The sequence below is a fragment of the Ambystoma mexicanum genome, chromosome 4q, assembly GCF_040938575.1.
Source record: "Ambystoma mexicanum isolate Mex_15411 chromosome 4q, UKY_AmexF1_1, whole genome shotgun sequence".
In the NCBI taxonomy this organism is placed as follows: Eukaryota; Metazoa; Chordata; class Amphibia; order Caudata; family Ambystomatidae; genus Ambystoma; species Ambystoma mexicanum.
The window spans coordinates 1183436994-1183451057 of NC_090928.1; the positions used below are offsets into that span (position 1 = coordinate 1183436994).

The following is a 14064-nucleotide window of genomic DNA, read 5'->3' on the forward strand; positions in this document are numbered from 1 at the left end:
AAGGGCGAAGATCTCTTGAAGGACTTCCTGAGCTAGCTCCCACTCGTGGAAGACTGTGCTCTGCCTGCTCAGAGCGTCTGCCGCCGTGTTTTGCTCTCCGGCTAGGTGAATTGCCGATAGAGAGATTCCTTCTCGTATTGCCCAGAACCAGAGCTGCATTGCCTCTCTGCACAGTGGTAGTGACCCTACTCCTTCTCTCTTGTTGAGGAAGTACATGGCCACTGTGTTGTCCGTCATTATCAGAACATTCTTTCCCTGTACAGATAGCAGAAAGGCCTTCAGCGCTAGTCTGATTGCCCTCAGCTCCAATAGGTTGATGTGTAGTTTGGACTCCGATAGAGACCAACGACCGCTGATTGTCAGATCGTTTGTGTGTGCTCCTCACCCCGTGAGTGAGGCGTCCGTCACTACTGTTATCGCCGGCCATGGTTGCCAAAAGGATTCTCCCTTCAGAATGTTGTTGTTGCAAGCCCACCATAGTAGATCCTGAGCAACTGCGCTCGGGACTTGCAGAAGATCCAACATATTCCCTGAGAACTGGGACCACTGAGTTCTGAGTGCCCATTGAAGGGATCTCATTCTCAGTCTGGCCTCTGGTACTCGGAAAATTTAGGATGCCATGAGGCCTAGCAACCTGAGAAAATCGAAGGCCGGTAGACATTGGGCATTCTGGAACTTTGTTACCATCTGCAGAATGTGGAGAGCTCTCACCTCGGGAGGCGAGGCTTTTCCCGAGGAAGTGTCCAAGACTGCTCCGATAAACTGGAGTTTTTGGGATGGTATCATGTGGGACTTCTTGAAATTGAGGGAGAAGCCCAGTTTGTGAAGGAAATGGCAGGTGATCGAAAGATGTTCCTGAGTCTGTTCTGGAGAACGTGCTCTGATCAACCAATCGTCCAGGTAGGGGTAGACTGGAATCCACCCTCTCCTGAGACTCGCTGCCACAACCGCCATTAGTTTGGTGAAAACCCTCGGGGCGAAGGTCAACCCGAATGGCAGAACTCGAAACTGAGAATGAGAATTGCCAATCGCAAACCTCAGGTACTTTCTGTGCCCTGGATGGATTGGCACATGAAAGTAAGCATCCTGAAGGTCCAATGATACCAACCAGTCTTGGAGTTGTAGAGCGTGAAGGATCTGAGAAAGGGTCACCATCTTGAACTTGTCCTTCCTGAGGAACTTGTTCAAGTTTCTTAAGTCCAAGATGGGTCTCGATCCTCCGTCCTTTTTTGGGATGAGAAAGTATGGGGTGTACCAACCCCTGTTCCTCTCCACTACAGGTACCAGTTCTATGGCACCTTTCTCTAGCAGGTTTAAAATTTCCTGCAAGAGGAGCGGGTCTGGAATTTTTATGGCGTTGGCTCCCGGTGGATGATTCTGAGGCCTTCTTAGAAAGGGGAGACAGTAACATTGAGCTATTGTTTCCAATGCCCAAACATCGGAGGTAATGCCTCGCCACTCCTTCAGATGTTGAGAGATCCTGCCTCCCACTGGTGTCTTGTGGAGCAAGGTCTCAGAGAGATTTGGAGGCGGCTGCAGGAGTGGCTGAGGGCAAAGATGCCACTCCTGAGGCTGATTTCGCAACTCTTCCTCATCCATCATGAGGGAAATTTTTTCTGCCTCTTTGAGAAGCCTGTCCTCTTCCTCTACCAACTGAGGAGTAGTAGCGAAAAGAACGACCTCTCCAGGAAGATGATCCTGAATAGGTTTTCTGAGGCTGGCGTATGGAGGCACTAAGAGATTTAGCTGCCGCTTTCGAGGTCTGGAGTTTTTCTAGGCTTTCGTCAGCCTTACTGCCAAATAGCCTCAAGCCATCAAAGGGCATGTTAAGGAGTCTGGATTGCACATCCTGTGCAAACCCCGACTTCCTCAATCATGCAAATCTGCGCAACACAGTGCTTGTACCCATGGATCTGCTGATGCTATCAGCAGTATCCAGTCCTGACTGGAGACATTCCCCCATTGCCTCCTTTCCGTTTTTTACTATATTCAGGAAGCCTTCCCTTTCCTCGCCTTCCGGAATATGCTCAGCCGCCGCCGAAATACAGTCCCACAGGTTATGGGGACACAGGTGACACCTGGCCGGGGTACAGGTGACATTTGTCGATTTCAGGGCCATGCTACCTGAAGTGAAAACTTTACGGGCCGAGGCATCAACTTTCTTGTCCTCTCTATCCAGAGGGATAGTGGGATATACAGTTTGTTTTGCTGTGGATGCAGCCTGAATAACCAGACTTTCTGGAGTCGGATGCCTGTTTAAATATTCAGGATCCGTACCAGCTGATCTGTATTTCTTTGGGAAATTACTATTTGTAGCAGCAATGCTATCAGGATTTTCCCAATTTTTTTCTACTGTTCTCTGAAGAGCCCTATGAAAGGGGAGAACTGGGTCTTTTTGGGGAACTTTGACTATTATATCTGTCATGTCGTCCTGTTCAAACACGGGTGAAGTGTTACCCCAACTCATGTATTCTACTACCCTGTTCATAAGACCTCTGTACCCTGAGTCTGCATGTTCTGCATTCTAACTCTGGGGAGGTGTCAATTCCACTAGCAGAGTGTAGAGTATCACTCAGGTCTCTCATTCTAGATTCCTGATCAATGAGTTCCTCAGGAACTTGTCTTGTGCCATATGAAACTCCAAAGGGAGTGACTTTGTCTTCCTCCGAGCCAGATTCCTCATACTTTGAGGACATAGCTTTAAAAAAGTCTGTTCTGGGCAACGGAGTAAATCTCCTTTCTTCCTCAACAATTTCCTTCGAAGGAATAGAAAAATCCTTCGAGGTTGTCGACGGGAACTTCGAAGACTTTGAAGAAGACTTCGATACAGGTATCGAAGACGCTCTTGGCTTCGATGTCGAAGCAGTCGACGCCGATGGCGTCGATGAAGCCGTCAAAGCCTTCGATGACTTGAGCTTTTTATGAGGCACCGGAGATGTGCTCGACTCTCGAGGAGTCTTCGACTCTCGGGGAGTCTTTGACTTTTGAGGAGTCTTTGACTCACGAGGAGCCTTCGAAGACTTGGCGTCGACTCGAGTATCTTCGATACTACTGGCTTTTACCAAGGTAGTTCTTGACTTCTTTTTGTCGTCCAATGGAGCGACCTTAGAGGAATGGCTCTTCTGAGGTTCTTTCGAGGGGGTCGGGCCGCATTCTCGAAAACCTCCATCATCTTTTTACAGAATTCCTCCCATTTTCTGGGGGAATCCGATTTTGTCGGACATCGAATTTCTTCGGTCGACTCAGAAGATGATGACGATGAGGGAGATCTATGTCTCCTCTTCAGTTTTTTTGACGAGGAAGAAGAGTGTCTCGATCTACTCCTAGATCGAGATCTCATGGAGTGCCTATGTCGATCCGATTCTTTCGAATCGGTCGCTTTCTTATGTTTTTTGGACACAGCCTTCTTAGAGGCTTCCCTCCCCACCGACAGTTTACCTCTCCTCTCACGAAGGGCCTTCTCGGTCATGGACTGGCAGGAACCACAGTCGTCGGTTCGGTGACTAGAACCGAGACACCAGAGACAAACTCGGTGAAGATCCGTGATCAACATTTTCGATCCACAATCGATACACTTCTTGAACCCAGTCTTGGGTGTCGAAGGAGTCGAAGAAGATGACATTTTCACAAAGAGAATCTCGGAGCGCGCCGTTCACGATAGCAAAGCGATCGGAAAAACGGAACGGGAGCAACGGGCGTGGCTCGAGCTACTTATACCATCAGTGACGTCGACACGGTACGGAGCCCGTCGAGGGACAATCGACGCCACGACCTCCAGCACAGCGCCCTCTGCCGAGAACATTTTTTTCCAAAGCTGCGAAGCTGGAGATAACGAATTATCATAAGATGAGGAATACGTAGGAGGACACAATCCATTCGAAAGTAGTGCTTGTAATTGTAAAAGTGTGCAGTGAAGACCACATCAAGGACAACAGTTATCTGAAGTCTATGCTCCTCTTTGGAGTGGTGATGTTTCAGCAACTCCTTAGCGGAGTTCACTCTAAATCCTTCAGGTATTTTGTTTTTGCTTCCATTGGTGTAACATTCTGAGATGCGCAATACTATCCATCTCGGCAGTGTTTGTTTTGCCACTCCTTTTCCTTAGTCTAGGGCCAGTGAAGCCGAAGTAGAGTTGGTTTTCCGTTCTGAAATAACTGATTTTTAACGTATAAGAGTTTAAAGCCCTTTTAGGGTTTAACCAATTTAACCACTCTTCTTCTTTGGAAGAATGAGGAGGAGGGTAGAAGACTGGTAAGTACATTTTTAAGCAAAGTGAAACTTGTATACCACTATAGGAAGAAGGTAGGATGTACTCTGAGCATGACCTTATTTTTTGGAAAAACTGTGAAGGGGGTATTACACGAAAAAAGCTGTAGTTCACTCACTCTGAGTGCAGATGTAAACACAACCAGAAATGTTGTTTTCCAAGTGAAGAGCTTGAGCAGACAGGAAAGTAGTTGCTCAAAGAGTGCTCCCAGTAAGTAAATCAATACTATATTTAGGACCCAGTACCGGAACCACAAATCGGGTCGGCTGAAGGTATTGAAGTCCTTTGAGAAAGTGGATCACGATTGCCATTTAGAAGTATGAGCGCTGCACAGGATTGAACTTGAAAATGAAGAATGCAGCAAGCATCTCATTACGCTAGCCACTCGTATCCCCTGTTAAAGAAGGTGTAAAAGGAATTATAGAACAGGTAAAGAGCCTCATCCTTGGCTCTGCACCACCTGTTAAATCACTTCCATCAGCAACGGTATAGAGCATTTATTGCTGGTCTTCTGGCCAAAACCAACAGTCGCATAATGTCTTCAGGGAGGACCCAGTACTGCAAAATCACTTCCATCGGCAGGGGTATAGAGCATTTGTTGCTGGCCTTCTGGCCAAAAAGAAACTCCTCCATCATGTCTTCAGGGAGGGCCCAGTCCTTGGACCTCATTATAAGTTTGGTGGTCTCCTGCTGGTAAATCTGGGGGGTGCAACTTAACAGTAATACCGTTACTGGCACTTGGTCTGATGGAATTACCGTCAGATGTGCCGGTAAGGGTAGGTACTGCCTATTCCATGGAGTCCCATAGCAATGGTAATACCAGCATGTATTGCTGGTTGGGTAGCTGAATTACCTCCAACTCTTGGCTGGAGGTAATTGCAGCCACCCCACCAGCCAAACTTGGAGTTTGATGGTGCAAAAAGATGACAGTATACGAAATTACCGGCACGGTAATCCCACACAGGTGAACTCCTAATGAGGCTGAAGCTTGAATCTTAACCTTTCAGAATCCAGGCTTGAAGGTTCAGAGTCCCAATCCCTGGGTGTCGAACCAGCCCACTGTCCTGTTAGAGTAGGTTCACTCTCTGACTAAGAAGAATTGGAAAGCAGATGGACATGTCTAGAAGTTCCAGGCACCACATCCTCCTGGCCCAATCTGGAGCAATCAGAATCATGGTTACCCCAAACTTCCTCAACCTTCTGAGAGCTTGAGGGATGACGGGTACTGGTGGGCACATGGATAGAAGTGGTTAATTCCAATCCACTATGAATGCATCACCCAGTGATCCTCTCTGGGTAAACATCTCAGGTTTCCTGTTGGAACTGGATGAAAAGAGATCCACCAGAAGGGTTCCCCTGAGGGCAGAGGGCAGAGATCTGATATTCTAGGAACTGCCGACAGTGAGATCCTGTTTTGTAACACCCAAACACAGAGCTGCATTGCCTCTTTGCAAAGTGGTAGTGACCCTACACACCTCTTGTGAGTGTGCATGGTCACCATGTTGTCTGTCATGATCAGGAAATGATTCCCCTGCATGGAAGGCAAAAAGGCTACCTGTGCTAATCTGATCATTCTAAGCCCTAACAGCTTTATGTTTAGCAATGTATGCAGCGGGGACCATAATCCTCTTATTTCAGCTTGTTTTGGTGTTCACCCCAGCCCTTGAGCAAGGCGTCCGTGACTACAGCGATCTCCGGCCATGGCTGCCAAAAAGGTTCTCGGGCTAGTAAGCAGGTCCACCACAGGAGGTCCTGTGCTACCTTGCTCGGGACGTGAATGAGGTCAATCATATTGCCTGAAAACCTAGATCGCCGAGATCTGAAGGCACATTGGAGTGACCTCATCCTCAGTTGGGCCTCGGGAGACAAGAAAATGCAGCATAGCCCAGTAGCCTTAGAAAATCTCTGCCAGCAGATTTTCTGTTGTTTGCAACTGCATGACCTTCTGAAGGATATGCTAAGCTCTTATCCTTGGTAGAAAATCTTTGCCAGAGGAGGAGTACAGGAACAAAGTGCTGAGTGTTTGTGAGGGAGTCACTTGAGTATATTTCTCTGTTTTTGTGATTGTGGACTCTGAAGTGCACCACTTCAGCAGCCCCCTTCTTTTGTGTGTCACACAGCACCTTCAGTGCCGTGGCACAGGGTTGTCTTTGATACTTCCCCCGACTCCATTTCTGAGGCTGACTACAGTCCCCCAGAAAAGGGTAAAGTTATCATTAACTTTACCTAGTCAATCTACCACAGATCCACTACACCCCATCTTCCATGGAGTACTGGAAAGGGTTACTTCGTATCCCTTTTTATCTGTACCTCCTAGAGCATTGTTTTGCTCTTTTAACATTTAGACTTGGCTGGTGGCAGTGGTATCTACCCTAACTTTTATACCGCGATTATATTAGATAAACGTGTTATTGTTTTAGGCTATTATATTAGCCTCGAACATAAACCCGCTTGACCAAATTGTCTTTCTTTTGGCTCCGGTTGGGTTTATTCGCCATTTCTTTTTGTTAAAGTCCTTCTTGTGTTTTACTTTGTGTGGCAAACTAGGTTCGCCTTCTTTGTTTACCGTCTTTTGGCAGGCTTCTGCCCAGAAGCCGTCCGCCAGGTGCCTGGGTGTCTAGGTGGGCTGAATGTGAGGGAGGGGTGTAGTCACCCCCTGCACAGGGTATCCTAGGAAACCCAAGTCGCACTTTGCCATGATTGGATGAGGTGGTTGTCCCGGCTGGACAACCCCCCTGCTGGGGGATTCACAGCCAGGCTGTGTGAATGGGGGTTTTGCGCATAAAAGGCAGGTCTGTTGGACTACAAGTCAGAGTCACCACTGGAACTACAAGGAACCAAAGAGAAGCAGAAAGAACGACGACTGCTGCAACTACCCCGTCCCGGTGAAGCCATGCTGCAGTCCTGAGCTATCTACCCTTCGACGACTAGAGAAGATCCAGTCCGGAGTCTTCTTCCCTTGAGCCTGTTGGGGATAACCAGCTCATCTTCTTCAGCCAGAGGTCACTGTCATGGTCGAAATCGTTGCACACTGCTGTAGTGGTCCGGATAGCCACCTAAAGAACCTCTCCTGTTTTTAAGGAGCGCACCTTTTATTCATTGTCGCTGCTGCCGGCTTCATCCCTGTGTGGTGCAGACCCCCTTCAGACGTCCTCCTTCACCTCGAAGCTTCAGGAACCGTGGGTCTGCGGGACACCAGCAGGAACAACTGCCAGCTCACCAGCTGCACCATTGGAATAAGGTACTGTGTTCTGCTTGAGGAAACAGGGTGAACCCCTTTTCTTCATCTTCAAGGATTTCCCTTGTCTTCTCTCCTACTTATAACTTTTGCTTCCGAACATTGACAATATCGAAGTACTCTTGGCTACGTTGAATCGTAAACTGTCTGACTGTGTGATCTTCGGCAACAGGTCCCCGGTGTCACTTAACCCTGGCTCCAGCCCTTTGACTCTTGAACTCCTGTCTCGGAGTGTTTCTCGATTCTATCTGCCTAACCAAAGTATTGCCTGTGATTTTTGCCTCCAACTCCCTCTAGGCATCTGAGGTGCTAAGTGTGTTTTTGCCCCGGTAGCATTTCTTGTCACGGATACGCGTTTAGTTATTAGACCGAACTGTCAAAAAGTGATCGCAATCATATTCGCGGTAGCATGTTTTGTCCGTAACACCGGTCCATTCAAACACAGGGTACTTACCTTGAGACTTACTGTACAAAGTGAATTGGTTAGTTGTAGTATATTTTTTGTGTGGTTTTAATCTAATAGAAGTGTCGTGTTGACAACAAATGGTTTAAAAATAAATGTACTTATATTTTTCTACCTGAAACCTTGAGTCAATGTTTGCCTGAGTCACAGTGATTGTGGTCCCTTTGTGTATTCTCTGCTACTGCTTATATACTCTTGAGATAAGCCTGGCTGCTCCGCCACTGCTACCACTCTGAAATAGTAGTACAGGCTTGTACCAAAGGTAAAACTTGTATTGCCACCTGTAGTCTTAATTGTGTGTAGTGGTCCCTAAGGGCACTGCGCAGGATTCTGCCTAACAGCTGCTACTACCACCATCTTCTTGTTGAAAGCCCTCGGGCAGAGGCGAATTTGAAAGGTTGAACTCAAAACTGATAGTGAATACTGTCAATCATAAATCTCTGGTACTTTCTGTGCTTGGGATGAATAGGCACTGGAAAGTAAGCTTCCTGAAGATCGAGTGACACCAACTAATACTCTGATCTATAGAGCCTGGAGGATGCATACAAGAGTGACTATCTTGAAAGCGTCTTTCCTCAGGAACATGTTTAAGTGCATCAGGTCCAAGATGGGCCGTAGTCTCCCGTCCTTTTTGTGTACCAGGAAATATGGTGAATATGGTAAGCAAAGGTTATGCTAAAAGAGACCCAGTTGGATATTAACTCTGTAGACCAGCTACCTCAGTTTATTTTAGGGAGGTAAAACATCTCTAAAAGATCAGAGATCTGAGACCCAGATGGAGTTCAGTTGAACATTTTGAAATACGTTCCCACCCTTTTGACAATTATTTTCAGTACAGTACATGTTCTGGGTATGCCAACCAAGAGCAAGAAAACCGGTATTATAATATCTCCCTATTCGAGAGTCCTGCTACACATTATGACATTGTTTTGAAGCCAAACTGATTGACTAGCTTGAGTGGAACATACTAATCTCATGATGAGGTACAATATGAGTTGAGGGATGTTCTACCAACTGTAACTCAATGCCTGAATATTAATTTCACGATATCAAAATATGTTAAGTGGCATGGAATCCAACACCATGTCACATTTATGGACCTTTCCTCTGCTTTTCACCATGAGGATCGTGTTACTTTCAGGTCCAGGCTAAATGAGGTGGGTATTCCAGAACATTTACTGGCTGCTTTGGTCGAATTACACGTAGGTACGAATGTTGAGATAAGGTATTCAGCTGATGGGGAACTGACTGAACCATTTGATGTTATAAAGGGAGCTAGGCAGTGCAGCGTTATGGTACCCATTATTCAATGTCTATGACGATTCTGTGGGCAACACTTTATAAGAAGTAAACCCATTCACATGTGCCACCAGACGTGCCAAGACTGGGCAGGCGATGGCTACCAATATTATCTTATGTTGGTAATGTAGTAGTTTTAATTCGATTCCTGGTGGGATTGCAAACATTAGCCGACAGACTTTATGACAGAAGGAGCGCTGTGAGTGAATTTATCTAAATCAAATGTAGTACATCTTTATTCAAAATAGAACAATGTCAAAAGCAGGGCTAAAGTCGAGGGTACACGTGGGTGGACGGAGTCCGCCCACTTTTTTCAGAGGGTGGACCCAGTCCTCCCCACCCCCAGCTAAAATGAGAAACATTGAAAGTCTGCCTTGAATTTATGAATTAAAGCCGACCTCTGGTATTAAACAGCATTCATTAGTTTTGCAGGTCGGACACCACTGCGCTATATAACCTGATGAAAAATAACAAACAACTAAAGGTGAAATGTCACATTTTAATATGATTTGATATGCTAATTTCTGGCGACGTCACATCCCATTGCGTTTGTTGATGAGTCCCCCCCACTTTTATTTTTAGGACAAAAAGGAAGTATATTTGGTACCTTGTAGTATAAAGTGGGGTAAACATCTATACAGGCCTTTGTTACACTTCTGGTTAGCGTCTGGGGTGATCAAACATTCATTAATTATATTAGCACTTGGGTGGTGCGGCAGCCAAACAGGTTGCACTATATCTAAGCACGGGTCTAGAGCAAGCTGCATGCTGTTTACACTCGCCTTTGTCCCTAACTCGATTTAGTTTCCTGTGCCTGCCCTGATCTCTCCTACAGCTCCTTGAACCCATTCGTGCCGAGCAACATCTTCACTCCCCCTTACCTTATCTTCATCAGCACAAATGTGTCTGTGTCTCTAAGCCATATGACCCGCCATGGAAATGGAAGACGGAATCCACGGAGATCCACCATCTATTTTTTCAGATTGGTCTTCTTTGAGAGAATAGTTTGATCTCTCAAACAGTGGATTGTGCGTTTTGCGCTGTTATTCTAGGGGAGGTAGAGGGGGTTTGCTCTCAGCACTTCAGGATGCAAACCTAGGGAGCTAATAGCAGTAGTCACCGGTTCTCCAGGCTGTACTAGGCGCTAAGAGCCCGGGGCCCCTGGCAAAGACCCCTGGCCCTACCACATGGTAAAGCCTGGGAAAATGGTGATTATTGCTTACTTAGGCAAGCACAACAACACACCCGAGAGTTAAAGCCTTTCAAAGCATTTTACACTTGAATGACCGCATACTTGCCAACCCTACCGATTTAGGCGGTAGGATACCGCTTTTTAAGCAGTCGTGTCGCCTACTGATTTAGTGGCAACAAATACCGATTTTTAAAAAAATATATATTTTTTTTTGGGCCTAGCTGCATGGCCAGAAATAAACGAAAGAGGAGACATTTTGGGATGATGGGAGAAAAGGGTAAAACTTCCATCGAGGAGAGGTTGGTATTAAGGAGATATGGACGTGTTATATAACATATTTTGAGAGAAAAGATAATAAGTCCGTTCATGATGGACATCCGAGGATAATGGGCACAAAGCACTGGGTGCTGGAGAAATATTAGCAATGGATATTTAGATCAAAAATCAAAAGTGCAGTTAGAGGAGAGAGTTGGCCTGATCTAAATTCAGACAAAAGTGGCAAAATGCAAAGAAACCTCCTCAGCCCACTATCCATCCCAGAGCAGAGGTTAGGAATGAATATTTTAGGACTGTGGAGGAACATGGGGGAAGTTCATTAGAAGCATAGTAGACCATTTCCCATGTCAAGAGGCAATGATGCTACACTATTGATAAGGGAAACCAGTGATTGCATTTCTGGATGCAGACTTCAGGAGGCAGGGTTACCCAGAAATTATCAAAAGTGACACTAGGCCACAGTTCACAGTTAAGTATGTGAAAGATTATTATGCAAGGAAATGGATCAAATGTTAAAACATTTCTGTATACCACCGACAAAGCAATGGGATGGTGGAATGGTCCAACAAACTTATTACAGAGGCCATAGAGCTAGCAGTAAGTATTGGCATGTGAGGCCCAGCACAGCATGATCAGCATCCTCTGATGGGCGTGTTAATGGCACTTCATTTTGATTGATCATTGCGTGCCTGGCCAGCATGAAAGAGACTCTACACTGCCCTGTGCACCCCATAGTCCAGGCAGTCACTGTCAGCGTGAGACACCTGCCATTGGCATCCCATGACATTCTCTGGGCAGAGGCTGCTCTCTGCCTCATCGTCGTGCTGTGAGCTTCGAGCTGGCGTCTCTCACTAGAAATTCTTCCCTGGCCTCGGTATCTGCTCAGCTGAGCTGCAAATATACAGCTGTTAGTTGCAAACCCGTCTTCTCCCCAATTTCTGCAGGTAACATTTGTGAATTATTACTTAAGTGTTCAGGCAAAAATGAGGGTGGCAGATCAAAGGATAGCACTTCGGGGGCAAAGTGTAGAATCATGTCAGTGCTGCCTTCCCTCCTGGGCCCGGGACAGACCCATTAGCTCCATGGCGTACACTGAAACTTAGAAGGAAAAGATTGACTGAAAGAGCAGAGCAACGCGATCTGGGGCAGCAGGTAAGGAGAAATGGGGGAGATGGAGAGTAGGTGAGGGGTGAGAGAGGTAAGCAGGGGGGTCAATAGGAAGGCAATGAGCAAGTGCTTGTACAAGAGAAACCTCAAGAGAGGGGGGAAAGAAGAAATCCGGAAGTTATGCAAGGCAATGGGAAAAATGAAAGGATCAAGGAGGCTGTAGGGGGAGATGAAACAGGCAGGTGGATGAGAAAGTTGCGAGGAAGGCAGGAGGTACAGAAGGAACAGGAGAAAAAACAGGCAGATGAATATGAAAGATGATGATGGCAGGAGGCACAGAGGGGACATGAGAAAAAACAGGCAGATGGATGAGAAAGACGAAAGGAGGGCAGGAGACACTGAAGGGACTTGAGAACAACTGTAAAAAAAGCCAAGCAGCGATTAAGGGAACCACCCCAGCAACTGCCCCATGTTCCCATTTAGCAGTCTTATAACCTGACAATACATGCAGCTCTATATTACTTTTGTTCAGATGGGGCTTGCCTGTATTTGTGGGAGCCCTTGCGGCTGTCACTTCCGTTGGTGTGAGGCAGGTTTAATTAGTAACTTTTTGAAATATCTGATGTGTCAAGGGCATGAAAAGCATCAGGGCCTTTCAATCTTTTAGTTGAATGTGGCCATGAGCCTGAGGGAGGCCCCCAGCAACTGCTGCATGTTGCCAGTCAGCAGTAGTATAAAACAGCAATATATTTTTCTCTATATCACTTTTGCTCTGGGGCTTGCCTTACAAGCTGCATTTGCGGGAGTCCTTGCGGCCGTCACTTCCCTTCGGGTATCCAGAAGTGTTATCACCTTGTTGTCTTTTCACACCGGATCCTCCCCAGCAGGCACTTGTTCAAATAGAACGATTTATAGCTTTTCAGTGGGTATTCTGTGTTTCAGCTCCCTGCTGACTGGCCATCTCATGATTATCAGCTGGTGTGTTTGTAGAGGAAAATATGTGTTAATGAGGAAGAAGCTGGTCATACTGCTCACAGCTCACTTATTTGGTAAATTTCTTTCTAATGATGGGTCAGAGGATTTTTGGATAGGCCACACCAGCCAGTCCTTTCCTGTGATCTCTTCAAGGCCATATGTCACTTCAGGTCATTTCCTGTGGTGACTGAAGGCCAAAGTTCTTGCAACATCATTTCATGGGATATCATCATTATGCTAGTTACCTTCAATTGTACCTTTACATTGTGCACTCTGGCCTCAGTACCCCTAATACATAAATTGTCTCTGCTCCCAAATGACCTAAAAATGTTGAGGAAAAAATGTTACGCATAGGGTTGATAAACTACATATGCTGGGAACCAAACAAGGTACCTACTTGAGGTGATGTGTAGAGACGTGTGGTTTGCAGGTTACAAATACATCGTTGCAGTAGCTACATTAACCCCTTTGGCTGTCGACCCTCACGCTCATTTTCTTTAAGACCAGGAAGCTGAATAGTTATTGCACCTTCTTTTGGCCCATTCTATCCATCTTTAGCTACAATTCAAAGGATATTTAGTTTCTCAAAGAGATGCCAGCCATCGGGAGGTGTTAGCCATCTTATTACTGATCTGAGCAGTTAAATTGTGTGCCCTTACTGCAATTATAAACATTTGCAAGGCGTAGTGCAAAGGTTAAGAGTAAAAGCCAACTCCATTACCTTTTCTGTTCACTTTGACACTCTATATTGTAAAAAAGTAAATGCTGCTTGCAACTAACGCGTTTGTAGACAGAATTTGCCAATGAATTCCTGTGGAATCACCTGCTTTTATCAGGTGGTAAATGGATGTGGATGCCATAGGAACCCATTCATTACCAACCGTATATTGTATACGTGCATGGTAATGCCGTTTTTTGACAACTTTTTGCCATGAAAGCAAATGAAAATGAGTCAGAGGTAAATTAAGGCGTAAAAAAAAAAATACACCTTGATTTTACATCTTCATGTTGTGCTCCACCCCATATAAAATTAGCCCGCCTAGATTTTGGTAGGACAAGGTTGGACACTGCAACCAATTTTTGGCCACTGCTTCTCTGACCTGTTTAGCTGTTTCTAATACGATGTTTGCTAAATCTTTCTCGCAATGATTCTGTTATTAGCATTGGTTCCACAAAGCAGTCCACAAAGCATGTTGCTTTTCAAACAGTAGTGAAAAAAAGGCAGATTCTGAAAATGTGACCTATAG

The 14064-nt window shown here is 45.9% G+C and overlaps 1 protein-coding gene across 1 annotated transcript in view; it reads right to left on the minus strand.

The window, feature by feature from the left end:
• DNAH8 (dynein axonemal heavy chain 8) overlaps window positions 1-14064 on the minus strand; it is an 8835797-nt gene that overhangs the window by 1470017 nt on the left and 7351716 nt on the right. The gene's annotated exons all lie outside the window — the stretch shown is intronic.